Here is a 14,436-nt window from a genome sequence, read left to right as displayed (position 1 = left end):
CTCCAGAATGCAGCGGGATGGTGTGAGCTCCAACGCCCTGCAGTGGCAGGCGACACTGGAGTTATTCACAAAGGCTGGCATTCAAATGAGCCTGGCACCCCTCCAAGTCGCAGTGGCTGGGGAGAGGGAGGATGGAGCCCGGCGCGGGCTTGGAGGGGGGGGTGCTCCATCTGCATCCCCCCCCCCCATCGCTGATGGGGGGGCGGGGGAGAGGGGGCGCCTCTCCAGAAACACTTGAGCTGTCAGTCTGGGAGCCGGAGGTGGGGGTGGGGGGGTGGGGGCTGAAGTGAGGCAGATTGGTCTCATCACATGATGGGGACCTGTATCATGTGACGACTCCGGTGAGGTTGGAGGCAGCATGTGACTCTCAGGGCTACGTGGGCTCAAAAACAATTTAAATACAAAAACACAAGCAGGTTCCCCTTCTCTCCCTGGCCTTCCGGGCTGGCTCTCCCTACCTGGGGGTGGGAGCCTGGCTGCACCGGAGAGCTGTCATCGTGCAGCCCCTAAGCTGTGCGCACCGGGGACCTGCGGCCAGGCCCCTCTGCCGCCCCCGCCCCCCGAAGCTGTGCCCAGCATTCTGCAGCCCACTGACTCCCGGCTGGTAAGTTACGGAGCACTCGCAGCAATTATCTGCCAGGCTGCCCTGGACGGCCTCCTGAGCGCGCGCCGGACATCCTGGTGGGGCGCGCTGCGAGGAGAGTGCCCACGGCCGTCCCCGTCCCGGGCCGCTGTAGCCCACAGCCCCGAACTACGCAGGCTTCCTGGGGGGGCAGTGCTGGCTGCCTGCAACGCTGCTGCGGTAGAAGGGGCTTCTCCCTCCCCTCTTTCAACCCCCTCTCCCCTCCTTCTCCTCTCCCTCTTCCCTCTCTCTTCACCTCCTCCCCTCCCTCTCTCCTCCTCCCCTGCCTCTCCCTTCCTGCTCCCCTCCCCTCCCTCTCCCCCCTCTCCCCTGCCTCTCCCTTCCTGCTCCCCCCTCCCCTCCCTCTCCCCCCTCTCCCCTGCCTCTCCCTTCCTGCTCCCCTCCTCTCCTTTCCCCTCCCTCTCCCCCCCTCCCCTGCCTCTCCCTTCCTGCTTCCCCTCCTCTCCCTCTCCCCCCTCTCCCCTGCCTCTCCCTTCCTGCTCCCCTCCTCTCCTTTCCCCTCCCTCTCCCCCCTCCCCTACCTCTCCCTTCCTGCTCCCCTCCTCTCCTTTCCCCTCCCTCTCCCCCCTCCCCTACCTCTCCCTTCCTGCTCCCCCTCCCCTCCCTCTCCCCCCTCTCCCCTGCCTCTCCCTTCCTGCTCCCCCCCTCCCCTCCCTCTCCCCCCTCTCTCCTGCTTCTCCCTTCCTGCTCCCCCTCCTCTCCTTTCCCCTCCCTCTCCCCCCCTCCCCTGCCTCTCCCTTCCTGCTCCCCTCCTCTCCTTTCCCCTCCCTCTCCCCCCTCCCCTGCCTAGCCCTTCCTGCTTCCCCTCCTCTCCCTCTCCCCCCTCTTCCCTGCCTCTCCCTTCCTGCTCCCCTCCTCTCCTTTCCCCTCCCTCTCCCCCCTCCCCTACCTCTCCCTTCCTGCTCCCCTCCTCTCCTTTCCCCTCCCTCTCCCCCCCTCCCCTACCTCTCCCTTCCTGCTCCCCCTCCCCTCCCTCTCCCCCCTCTCCCCTGCCTCTCCCTTCCTGCTCCCCCCTCCCCTCCCTCTCCCCCCTCTCTCCTGCTTCTCCCTTCCTGCTCCCCCTCCTCTCCTTTCCCCTCCCTCTCCCCCCTCTCTCCTGCTTCTCCCTTCCTGCTCCCCCTCCCCTCCCTCTCCCCCCTCTCCCCTGCCTCTCCCTTCCTGCTCCCCCTCCCCTCCCTCTTCCCCCTCTCTCCTGCTTCTCCCTTCCTGCTCCCCCTCCCCTCCTCCCCTCTCTCCCCTCCCTCTCCACCCCTCCCCTCCCTCTCCACCCCTCCCCTCCCTCTCCCCCCTCTCTCCTGCTTCTCCCTTCCTGCTCCCCCTCCCCTCCCTCTCCCCCCTCTCCCCTGCCTCTCCCTTCCTGCTCCCCCCTCCCCTCCCTCTCCCCCCTCTCCCCTGCCTCTCCCTTCCTGCTCCCTCTCCCCTCCCTCTTCCCCCTCTCTCCTGCTTCTCCCTTCCTGCTCCCCCTCCCCTCCTCCCCTCTCTCCCCTCCCTCTCCACCCCTCCCCTCCCTCTCCACCCCTCCCCTCCCTCTCCCCTCTCTCTCCTACTTCTCCCCCCTCTCCCCCTTCTCCCCTCCTTCTCCCCTCCCCGCCTGCCTCCCTCCCTTCTTTCACTCTCCCCACTCAATCTCGCTCCTCTGGGTCTCTCTGCTCAGTCCCTCTGACCTCTCACCTGCTCCTCTCCACCCTCTCTCCATTCTCTTTTTATTCACCCCCCACCTTTTCTTTCTCCCCGACTCTTTTTCTTAGGGTTCCCTCTCCCCTTCACCTTTTAAGCTTATTTTTGTTGAACCCATAGCTTTTCTGTTCTTTCTGTCCAGAGCCTGAGAGCAGCCCCTGTAGTGACCGGAGACGTGCTCAGCGGCCCCTGTAAAACGTTTCCCTGCCCGAGACTGTGCGGGCGGCTCAGGCCCAGGTCCTGCTGGGCATGCGCGCTGTGTGCCTCCGCCGTGAGAGGGAGCGGCGTATTCCTCGGGGCCATCAGAACTGTGGAGTTCTTGGGGGGGATGTTTGTTGGCTCAGCGAGGGGAGCATCAGGTGGTAGAAAGGGCAGTTACAGCAGTATAAACAGGAGTATGGATGTAATCGAAGCCGTGCCCCAGCCCACACGGGAAGGCGATGTGGGCTGTTTCAGGAGCTTCTGGTTTGCTGTCACCCAAGTATGTTGACGTCGTTTGGCAAGTAATAATTGACACCTGTATTGAACACAATCCACCCAACAGCCCCACCGGCCGGTGCTATTTTTACCCCCATTTTAGAGGTGGGGAAACTGAGGCACAAAGCAGGTAGGTGCGTCGCTCGGCCAGTAAGTGATAGAGCTAGGATGTGAGCCCAGACCTCTGTCCTCCAAAGCCTCAGTTAACCACTATGGTGACCTGCCTGGAACAAGGTCTCTCCGCATTACCAGGTGACAGGTCGTGTGCGGAGTTCGGGCTACATTTGTGAATAGAACGTCCTATTCTCATAATCTTTACAACCCAGCGGCGCAGGTGGCTGTGAAACATACCGTCACACAGGACAAGGTAGGGTTTCGAATTGGGGTGTCTGCTAAGAGAGGGCAGGAGCAGGGCGTCCTGAGAACATCGAACCAGAGACACGCGCCTTTCGGAGGGTGAACAGGGAAGAGTTGGTCAGTGCAGTCCCCTGGATGTTCTATTTCAGTTGTGACCTGAGAGGAGAGCAGGGGTCAAGCAGGTGGAAAGCAGGGAAGAGCATTCCAGACAGAGGGAAGAGCGTGTGTGAGGGCCCTGAGGTGGGAAAAAGCTGAGACCCCTGGGGGAGCACGGCGTGGGAGAGGGCCCGTACGAGGAGGAGGTGAGGCCGTCCAGGATGTGGGGGGGTCTCCGTGGGCGTGGCTAAGCGACTCGGGTTTGACCCAGGACCAATGAATAATGATTGATTAAAGCATTTCGAGTAGAAAAGGAGCACCAATGGGTTTGCAATATAAAAAGACTTCTTCAGGAGGTGTCTCTGGGTTTTTGCTACATCACAAACTACCCCAAACCTTGGTGGCTCAGAACAGCCATCATTTATACCTCCTTATGCTGGGAGTTGGTTGGGACAGTACTTCCACTCCTGCCTGGGTTCACCCGTGCAGCTAGTCCACGCTGCTTCATACGGTGGCTGGGTGGGTGCCAAAGGCTGCAAGAGAGGGGGAGCCCTGGCGCTGGCCGGTGGGCTCAGCGGTGGAGTGTCAGCCGGTGTGTGGAAGTCCCAGGTTCAATTCCCACCCAGGGCACACAGGAGAAGCGCCCATCTGCTTCTCCACCCCTCCCCCTCTCCTTCCTCTCTGTCTCTCTCTTCCCCTCCTGCAGCCAAGGCTCCATTGGAGCAAAGTTAGCCCGGGCGCTGAAGGTGCTAGAATGGCCTCCACCTCAGGCGCTAGAATGGCTTCAGTTGCAATGAACAACACCCCAGATAGGCAGAGCATCACCCCCTGGTGGGCATGCCGGGTGGATCCCGGTCGGGCGCATGCGGGAGTCTGTCTGACTGCCTCCCTGCTTCTAACATTGGAAAAATACCAAAAAAAAGGGGGGGGGGAGCCTCAATGCATAAGAACTTCGTAAACATCTGCTAGTGTCATGTTTGCTAGCGTTCAACTGGCCTAAACAAGTGACGTGGTCAAGGGAGGGAGAGATACACCTTTTGACCGCAGGAGCTCCAAAACATTGTGTGTGTCTCTTTCCATTCTCCTCCATGAACTGAAACGGAGACGCAGGGTCGTTTCTTCCGTTATTCGAGGAGGAACTAAAAGCCAAGAGGAAATCTGGTACCCGTTTTGCTCTAATGGGAGATGAACTTAGACTTGGTTGTGTATCAGACTTTGTTTTTTTGCTTAGAGCAAGCAGGAGCCTGAGCATTGGTTTTGTAGATATAAATCAGTAGGGTGTCTAGAACGTGGTGTAGAAATGTCTCTTTCTCTTTCCACTGAGTATTTGGGAAGGACTTGGAAGTCCAGGAAGACCTGTGAGGTTATTGCGGGAGAATGAAAGTTGGGCCATGCGAACCTCAGGATGGGTTTTAAAGGTTCTAGGCAAGGCCGCAGCGTGTGCAAAGGCCCCGAGGGGAGGACGTAGATGGCTTTCAGGGAAAATAAGAGGCAACTTAGTTTAACATAATGATAGTGGAGAGGAAATGGGAGTGGATCGGAAAAAATGCTCTAGGACAGTGGTCCCCAACCCCCAGGCCGCGCATCAGTACCGGTCCGTGGGCCGTTTGGTACTGGTCTGCAGAGAAAGAATAAAAAGCTTACATTATTTCCGTTTTATTTATATTTCAGTCTGAACAATGTTTTCTTTTTAAAAAAATGACCAGATTCCGTCTGTTACATCCGTCTAAGACTCACTCTTGACGCTTGTCTCGGTCACGTGATACATTTATCCGTCCCACTCTAAAGGCCGGTCTGTGAAAATATTTTCTGTCATTAAACCGGTCCGTGGCCCAAAAAAGGTTGGGGACCACTGGTCTAGGAGGTGGAAAGGACAAGCTCTGCTGATGGGTTTTGATAGAAGTTGAAGGAAAGAGAGACATGAAGGAAGCCTGATTGATAAGACTCTTTCCTAAGGCGGAGGGAGCAGCGGAGGGCTGGACCACTTTGGGGGTGGCAGGCGGAGGGGGCGCAGGAAAGGGCAGAGAGCGAGCAGGCGTTCTGTCTACTGGGGAAAGTGCCGAAACGCTGAGGTAACTGAAGACAGGAGAGTGTCTACCTGACTCCACAGCACAGAGGCAGCTGAAGACTTTGACGCGAGCGATTTTGGTGACGCGGTGGGAATGGAAATCACACTGGAGCAGGTTAAGGAGTGAGTGAAGGTCAAGACACTGTAAACGGAAAGACAGAAATCAGGCAGTATTGAGCTGTGAGTCAGGGTCAAGGAACTATCTTGATTTTATTTGCTTAAAAAAGAAAAATCAATACTATCAGGAGCCTCTAGATCAGTGGTAGTCAACCTGGTCCCTACTGCCCACTAGTGGGCATTCCAGCTTTCATGGTGGGTGGTAGCAGAGCAACCAAAGTATAAATAAAATGATAGATTTAACTATAGTAAGTTGTTTTATAAGGATTTATTCTGCCAAACTTAGCGAAAATCCGACATAAAGTACTTGGTAAGTAATTATTATTATATGCTTTACATTGCTGTCACTCTGCTTTATAAATTTTATAAAGTAAAGTTACTTCCCTACTTTATAAATCACCATGACTGTGGAACCGGTGGGCGGTTAGAAAATGTTACTACTAACAGAGATACACAAGTGGGCGGTAGGTATAAAAAGGCTGACCACCCCTGGTGTGGATCCTGCAAACTGTTGGAGCAGTCTGGTTGAAAGGGAGATTAAACAGGACCCAAAGTGTGTGTGTGAACGAACAGGTTATGCTATATTTTAATTTTATATAAGAAGGAATCACAGGAAATAAGAGAGCAGATAGGTGAAAGGTGAAAGCTTGTGTATTTGGTGTTGAAAGAATGAAGAATTCCCTGTCAACTTTTATTTTTACAATGAAGTCTAAGGCATGGCCATGAGCCGAGAGAGAAAGACGTAGGGAGAGCGAAGAGGAGATCATAAAAGCCGGTCATCTTGGAGAGGTAGAAGGAAGCACTGTGAGCAAAGAAGTAAGGCTGTGGGCCCCTTAGGGGGAGAGAGAGGGGGGGGGGAATGTAATGGGCTGTGTTCTCCAGCATCGTTCAAGTGCATGGGTTCACGCACCTGGGTTGGGAGCGTGCCTTCAGGTTAAAGGTTTGCTGGACAATCTCCGCAGAAGAGAAAAGGGCCAAGATGGTGGAGAGGTGGACAAGGGTGTGCTTGCCGAGATAAACTGCAGACTCTCTTCCAAGATGAGCCTGGAAGGAGTGATGGAGGATGCGGAAGTGGTAGGCTCCGCGGGACAGAGGTTCTGAGGAGGGGAAGACCTGCGTTCTTAGAGGCGGTCTGCGCTCAGCCTCACGGGGGCGCCTGCGACGAATGCAGGACCTCACACCCCAGCCCAGATCTGCTGCCGTCAGTCCGCAGTTCAACCAGATCCCCGGGCGAGCCACATGCATGCTCAAGATTGACCGGCAATGACTGAGATTGTCTCGTGGGAGAGAAGGGTGTTGTTCTGGGCAAGGTGAGAAGGGAATGAACCCCAAATAAGCCTTTCAAAACAGATCTCAATTTAGCAAAAGTTTTCATTTATTGCCTGAGTTTTTATTTGTTTGTTTGTTGATTGATTGATTGAGAGAAAGACAGGCAGAAAGGGAGAGAGATGAGAAGCATCAACTTCTTGTTGTAGCACTGTAGTTGTTCATTGATTGCTTCTCGTATGTGCCTTGATGGGAAGGAGGGCAACTCCAACCAAGCCAGTGACCCTTTGCTCAAGCCAGCAACCTCGGGCTCAAGCCAGCAACCTCGGGCTCAAGGCAGCAACCTTGGGCTCAAGCCAGCAACCTCGGGCTCAAGGCAGCAACCTTGGGCTTCAAGCCAGTGACCTTTGGGCTCAAGCCAGTGACCATGGGGTTTAACCCACGCTCAAGCTAGTGACCCCACACTCAAGCTGGAGACCTTGTGGTTTCGAACCTGCTTCAGTGTTCTAGGTTGATGTTCTATCCACTGCACCACCACTTGTCAGGCATACTTTAATTTTTAAAATGCAAAATTTCAAACGTTAAAATTTCATGAAACCTAATATACCATCATTAGCTTCAGTAATTTTCAACTAACAGACAATCCTGTGGGGTTTTTGTTTTGTTTTGTTTGTTTTTTATTCCTTTTTTGTTTGTTTTTATTTTTTGAGAGAGAGAGAGAGAGAGAGAGAGATGAGAAGCATCAACTTGGAGTTGTATCACTTTAGTTGTTCACTGATTGCTTCTCATATGTGCCTTGACTGGAGGCTCCAGCTGAGCCAGTGACCCCTTGCTCAAGCCAGCGACCTTGGGCTCAAGTCATCGACCTTGGACTTCAAGCCAGAGGCCTTTGGGCTCAAGCCAACAAACTTGGGATCATGTCAACGATCCCATGCTCAAGCCGGCGACTCTGAGCTCAATCTGACGAGCCCGTGCTCCAGCCAGCAACCTCAGGGTCTCAATCCTGGGCCCTCAGCATCCCAAGTCGACGTTCTATCCACTGTGCCACCTCTGGTCAGGCAATCTTGTGTTCTTTATACCAACCCTCCCACCCAGAATTATTTTGAACCAAATCTTAAACTGATTTAATTTAATTTTTTTATTTCATTCATATTTCATTAACTAGCTCTAAAAGACAAGGATCACCCCCCTCCTTTCAAAACATAACCACTGTACCAACACTTCGTCCCAGTAGAATCAAGAATCAATCCTTCTTATCCTCAGATATCCAGTTAATGTTCGCGTATCTGCAATTGTTATGATATGTAATTTGTAATTTGTTTGTTTGAATGGGGTCCAAACAAGGTCCCTGCATGGCAATTGGTTAATTTGTCTTTTATGTTTTGTAATTCCAGGCTCCTTCTTTATCTCCTTGTTTTTCCTGGAAATTTTGTATCAAAGAAACAAGACAATCTGTCCTCTAAATTTTCCCAGAGTCTAGTCTTTGGTGATTGTTTGGTCATGGTGCATTTTTATATGTTCCGATCCCCTTTGTGTTTTCTGTAAACTGGTCATTAGAGCTGAAAAGAATTGCTTTTGAAAAACACTTTTATGGTGAAACACATCACATAAAGCATATATAAAATATATATGTATAGACTGAGGCATTAAAGTAGCCTTGTAACAACCACCCAGTGTCTCGGAAGCCCATTAATCGCATCCTTGTTCATCTTTCCTAGAGGTAGATGCTATTTTGACCTCTGTAAAAATAAATAAATAAATTTCTGCTAATTTTATCACGTATGCGTACTTCCCTAAGCGATATACTATTTAGGGTATTGTGGGGTTTGTTTGTGTTTTGCAAATTTTTGAGTTGTCTGTAAAGATACTCATACCGCAGATATTTTTCTGTGACATTTATTTTGCTCAATATTTTATTTTTGAGGCTCACCCACATTTAAGTTTCTAGCTACTGTGCATGGGTTTCACCGATGTGGAGTCATCCATCCTCTGAACGTGCCACAGTTTATTTATCCATTCTACTCTTGATGGGCGTTTGGCCCCCGCCCCAGTTTGGGGGTATTGTAACGAATACTGCCACGAACATTCTTGTACGTGTCTTGTGTACGCATGCAGGAATTTCTCTAGGTAGATATCTAGAAGTGAAAATGTTGAATCTCAGAGTATGCCTAAGTTCAACTTCACACAAAAAATGCCAGATTGTTTCCTGCAAGTCAATTTTGTTTTATTCCAATTTTTATACCCTGTAATTTCTTTTTGTTGCCTCATTCGACCCACTCTGGCTTCAAATACAGCACAGGAGAAAAAAGCAGTTATCCTTGTCTCATTCTGATCTCAAAGGGAAAGCATTCGATGTTACACAATTACGTAATGTGTTTGCTGAACTTTTTTTTTTTTTCTGAAGTTGGAAAGGGGGAGGCAGTCAGAGAGACTCCCGCATGTGCCTGACCGGGATCCACCCGGCACGCCCACCAGGGGGCGATGCCCTGCCCATCTGGGGCATCGCTCTGTTGCAACCAGAGCCATTCTAGCGTCTGGGGCAGAGGCCATGGAGCCATCCTCAGCGCCCGGGCCATCTTTGCTCCAATGGAGCCTTGGCTGCGGGAGGGGAAGAGAGAGACAGAGAGGAAGGAGAGAGGGAGGGGTGGAGAAGCAGATGGGTGCTTCTCCTGTGTGCCCTGGCCGGGAATCGAACCCGGGACTCCTGCACGCCAGGCCGACGCTCTACCACTGAGCCAACCGGCCAGGGCCCTTTTTTTTTTTTTTTTTAATCAGATTAAGAAACTTCCTCTCATTTTCTTTTTTGCTCAGAGGTGGGTTGGCTTTTTTTTTTTTATGGTGACTGGTGAAATTTTTTTTAATTTTATTATACTTTTCCTGCATCTTTTGAGATTATAACATAATTTTTCTACTTTATTCTTTTAGTGTAGTATACTTTATTCATTTTCTTTGTTATTTTCCCCTGCTTTATTGCCATATTGACATATAACATGTAAGTTTAAGGTGTACATGTGTGGTGATTTGTCTGTTTTCTTTTTATTGAATTTATTTGGGTGTACACATGGTAATTTGATACACATATATATATAGTGGCATGATTACCACCATAGCATGAGCTGACATGTCCATCACATGATGTAATTACCATTTTTGTGAGTGTGTGTGTATGTGTGTGTGAGGTAATAACATTTAAGATATACTCTTACCAACTTTCCAGAGTATCACACAGTATTGTTACTTACGGACACGATGCAGTACGTACGTTCCATCCCCAGGAGGCGTCCTCTCAGCTGGAAGTTTACACCCTGGAGCCCACACCTCTCCATTCCCCCACCTCCTAGCCTAGCCCTTGGCAACGAACATTCTCCTCTCTATGTCCGGGGGTTCAAATTTTTAGATGCCACCTGGGAGAGAGGACAAACACTGTTTGTCTTTCTCTGACTTATTTCACAAAAGTCATTAGGCCTACACGTGTTGTCACAAAAGGTGGAACTCCTGTTTCTTTCTGGGTGAATAATGTGTATTGTACCGACATGCCGCAGTCTGGATTCATCCATCAACGGGCATTCCGGCTGTCTCTCTGGCTCGGCTACTGTGAATAATGCTGCAATGGGTTGGGTGCAGATATCTCTTTGACATAGTGATTTTAGTTCCTCCACATATATAGCCAGAAGCAAAATTGCTGGATTATGTGGTAGTTTTACTTGTAATTTTTTGAGATGTCTCCATACCGCGTTCTACGGTGGCTGCACCAGTCTGCGTTCCCACCAACGGGGCCGGAGGGCTCCGTGGTCTCCACATCCTCGCCAGTGCTGGTCTCTCGTCTTTTAGAGAATCGCCATTCTGATAGGTGTGAGGTGGTGGTTTATTCTGATTTGGATTTGCTTTTACCCAGTTAGTGATGCTTGAGTACATTTTTTTATGTACCTGTTGGCAATTTGGGTGTCTTCTTTGGGAAAATGTCTATTCAACTTCTTTGCCCATTTTTTTTATTTTTTTATTTTTTTATTTTTATTTTTTTTCTTTTTTTTCATTTTTCTGAAGCTGGAAACAGGGAGAGACAGTCAGACAGACTCCCGCATGCGCCCGACCGGGATCCACCCGGCACGCCCACCAGGGGCGACGCTCTGCCCACCAGGGGGCGATGCTCTGCCCATCCTGGGCGTCGCCATATTGCGACCAGAGCCACTCCAGCGCCTGGGGCAGAGGCCAACGAGCCATCCCCAGCGCCCGGGCCATCTTTGCTCCAATGGAGCCTTGGCTGCGGGAGGGGAAGAGAGAGACAGAGAGGAAAGCGCGGCGGAGGGGTGGAGAAGCAAATGGGCGCCTCTCCTGTGTGCCCTGGCCGGGAATCGAACCCGAGTCCTCCGCACGCTAGGCCAACGCTCTACCGCTGAGCCAACCGGCCAGGTCTTTGCCCATTTTTAATTGAATTGTTTTCTTTTTCTTTCTGTTGAGTCGTACAAGTCCCTTATATAGCTTTAGACATTAGCCCTGTATCGGATAGATGTTTTAAAGATATTTTCTCACACTCTGTTGGTTGCCTTTTTACTTTGCTGATTTTTGCTTTTGTTGTGTAGAAGCTTTTAGCTTGATGTAGCCTTACTTACTGATTGTCTCTTTTGTTGCTTGTGCTTTCATTGTCATTTCTTTTTTTTTCACCATTTTTTTTTAAAGTGAGAGGAGGGGAGATAGAGAGAAAGACTTCTGCATGCATGCACTCCAACTGGAATCCACCCAGCAGTCCCCGTCTGGAGCCAATGCTTGAATCAACTGAGCTATCCTCAGCACTTGAGGCTGACACACTCAATCAACAGAGCTGTCCTCAGAGCCCAGGGCTGATGCTTGAACCAATGAATTGAGCCACTGGCTGCAGGATGGGAAGAAAGAGAAATGGCAGAGGGGGAGGGGTGGAGAAGCAGATGGTCGCTTCTCCTGTGTGCTCTGACCGGGAATCAAACCCAGGACATCTACATGCTGGGCTGACGCTCTACCATTGAGCCAACTGGCCAGGGCTATGGCTTTAAGCTTTCCTGTTCAAGCTGCTTTGCTGCTTCCTATTCCTTTTTTGTGTGTAGTGTTTCCATTTTTGTTTGTGTCTAGATATTTTTATATTTCCCTTTCAATATCTTCTGACTCATTGCTTGTTCAAGAGTCTGTTGCTTAATTTCTACATATTTGTAAGTTTTCCAGTTTTCCTCTTGTAACTGATTTCTAGTTTCATGCCCTTGTGATCAGAGGAGATACTTGTTATGATTTCAATCATCTTACATTGGCCAAGCTTGTTTTGCAACCTGGCGTATGCTCTGTTTTGGAGACTGTTCCATGTGTGCTTGACAAGAATGCATATTCTGCTGCTGCTGCGTGGAATGTTCCGTCTATGTATGACTACATCTCCATCTTAGGTGTAGTTCAAGTCCAGAGTTTACTCCTTAATTTGCTCTCCGGATAATCTGTCCGTTACTGAAATGGGCTATGAGAGTTCCCTGCTATTATTGTATTGTTGTCTGTTTCTCCCTTCAGATCTATTAGCATTTACTTCATTATATATATTTAGGGGCTCTCATATTGGGTGCATTTATGTTTACAACTATTCTATCCTCTTGATGAATGAACAATTTATCATTATCATTATATACAATGACCTTCTCTGTCTCGATGCCTGCTTTAGAGTTCATTCTGTCCGATGTAAGTGTGACTTTGTTCTTCTTTGGTTTCCGTTTGCATGGAATACATGTTTCCACCCCTGCACTCTGAGCCTGTGTGTGCCCTTAATGCTGACGTGTGACCGTTGTCAGAAGCGTGGAGACAGGCCTTGAGTGTTTAACCCAGTAGCTACTTTCTGCCTGTTGATTGGAGGATTTCATCTGTTTACATTTAAAGTAATCGTTGCTAGGTAAGGACTTACTAATGCCATCTTACTGTTTTGTTTTTTTTTAACTGCCTGTGCAATTTCTCAGTTTGGTTTTTTCCTCCTCTTTCGCTATCTTTCTTTGTGAATCGATGATGGTCTCTTGGTTCCTTTCTCTTTATCAAGTTTTGTATATATTAATATATCTACTGTCCGGTTTTGCTTTGTGGTTACCCCTAGGATTGCATAAACATCTTTTTTGTTTGTTTGTTTGCCACTGGCAAGTTTATTACATGATTATAGTTCCAAATAAAAAAAAAATAATAATAGTAACCAAAATCTCAGCAGGGAGGCTAGAGCCAGAGTCTGGGAGGGCTGCTTCTCCGTCCCCAGCCTCTTGGGCCAAACCCAGCCCTTGAGCTCCGTCTGGCCCCGTCAAGCTCCCCCCCAGGACTCGCTCCAGTGCCCTGGACGTCTCTGCTGTTCCCACTGGGGACCGAGGCCTCCGGCACCGGGGCTCTGGTGAGGGCCCCAAACACAGCCCTGGCCTGAGCCACCAGAGTGGTGACATCACTGGGGTTGAAGTCCAACAGAGGACAGCGTTGGCATCCTCGGCCAGTCCGGAGAACATGCCTGCACACTGCTCAGCCACAGCCGGCGAGGGAGGCGGCTGCACCTCCGCTGTTGGTGTTGGAGCCGCAGCCAGGATGAGAACAGCTTCAGCTTTGGCCGTGGCCTCGGCCTTGGCCTTGACCAGAACTGCACTGGCTTCTCCTGCTGCCTGATTTATCTGTGTTCCACCTTTTTCTGGCTCAGAGGCCAGGATCTGTGCCTGCTTCTTCTCCCGCAGCCGTGACTTGATTGTTTCGAGTGCATTAGCCTCGGGCTTTTTGGAGCCGCCCCCTCAGGCACTAAAAATAGCTTAGTTGCGAGCATGGGCCCCAGATGGGCAGAGCATCAGCCCCAGATGGGGGTTGCCAGGTGGACCCCAGTAGGTCAGGGCACATGCAAGAGTCTGTCTCTCTGTCTCCCCTCCTCTCACTTGGAAAAGAAGGGGGGAAAAAGCAGCCCACATTTGCAGGGGCGCAGACACAGCGTCTCGGCTGCGATAGTGAGTGTTCAGAAGAGCTTAGAGACCCCTGCTCCGAGCCTCTGCCTTCTATATTCTCCTCAGAAAGAATACAGCTAACGGGCTCACTTACAGCTTTCTTAATTACAGCTGATCTGAGGATATATTCTTGTCACCTTGGGAGAGCTGTGGTTTCCAAGTATCCATAAGTACTATCCCCACGATCTCTCAGAGATAGTGAATTTAAAACGTTATCATTATCACGGGTCTCACTCTCAGAGAGTAAATAGAAGAGGCTAACACAGAGAAAAGATCCTCTGTGCCTCATGAAGTTAACTAGTTGTGATTATAGACGCAATCAGAATTCATTCCGCTCCCCCGCCACCTGAGAATAACACTGTCGGTAGGGAATTACCTATTAATTGAGGCATAAGTCAATAAGCAGAGCTGACTCATGGCAAGCCAGGGGACAGGTCGATACAATGTAGTAAATTATGTTCTGTCGTGTTGTCATTCTCCATCACTCAGCTGTCACTCTAGACACCTGTGTGTGTCTCTGTCCGGAGACTGGAAAGACATAAAAATTTGGGCTGATGTTACAGGCAGAAGAACAATCCTAGGAAGTGGGCGGAAGGAACGACTTCGCAGAGAAGACTCCTGAACGGGGTCGTTCGTGGAGGGGGAGTGAGAGTTCAGCAAGGTGACAAGGGGAGAAAGGAGAGAGAACACTCCAGACAGAGGAAACAAGCCGGGCACAGACACAAGCAGCAGGTCACCTCACTGGGTAACGGAGGCCGTGGGGCACAGCCGGGGCG

The 14,436-nt window shown here is 50.6% G+C and overlaps 1 protein-coding gene across 6 annotated transcripts in view; it reads left to right on the top strand.

The window, feature by feature from the left end:
* The first annotated feature begins 353 nt into the window (after positions 1-353).
* TNRC6A (trinucleotide repeat containing adaptor 6A) overlaps positions 354-14,436 on the top strand; it is a 183,172-nt gene continuing 169,089 nt past the window's right edge. For 3 of the 6 annotated variants that reach the window (XM_066383393.1, XM_066383391.1, XM_066383392.1), the window contains exon 1: positions 356-604. The gene's annotated coding sequence lies outside the window, so the exon portion shown is untranslated. Of the gene's footprint in view, positions 605-14,436 lie in introns of all 6 variants that reach the window. The other 3 variants (XR_010751205.1, XM_066383396.1, XM_066383390.1) reach the window with 2 other exon arrangements.

The sequence above is a fragment of the Saccopteryx leptura genome, chromosome 4 (assembly GCF_036850995.1).
Source record: "Saccopteryx leptura isolate mSacLep1 chromosome 4, mSacLep1_pri_phased_curated, whole genome shotgun sequence".
NCBI classification, from domain to species: Eukaryota; Metazoa; Chordata; class Mammalia; order Chiroptera; family Emballonuridae; genus Saccopteryx; species Saccopteryx leptura.
This window is presented reverse-complemented; position numbering and strand designations above follow the sequence as displayed.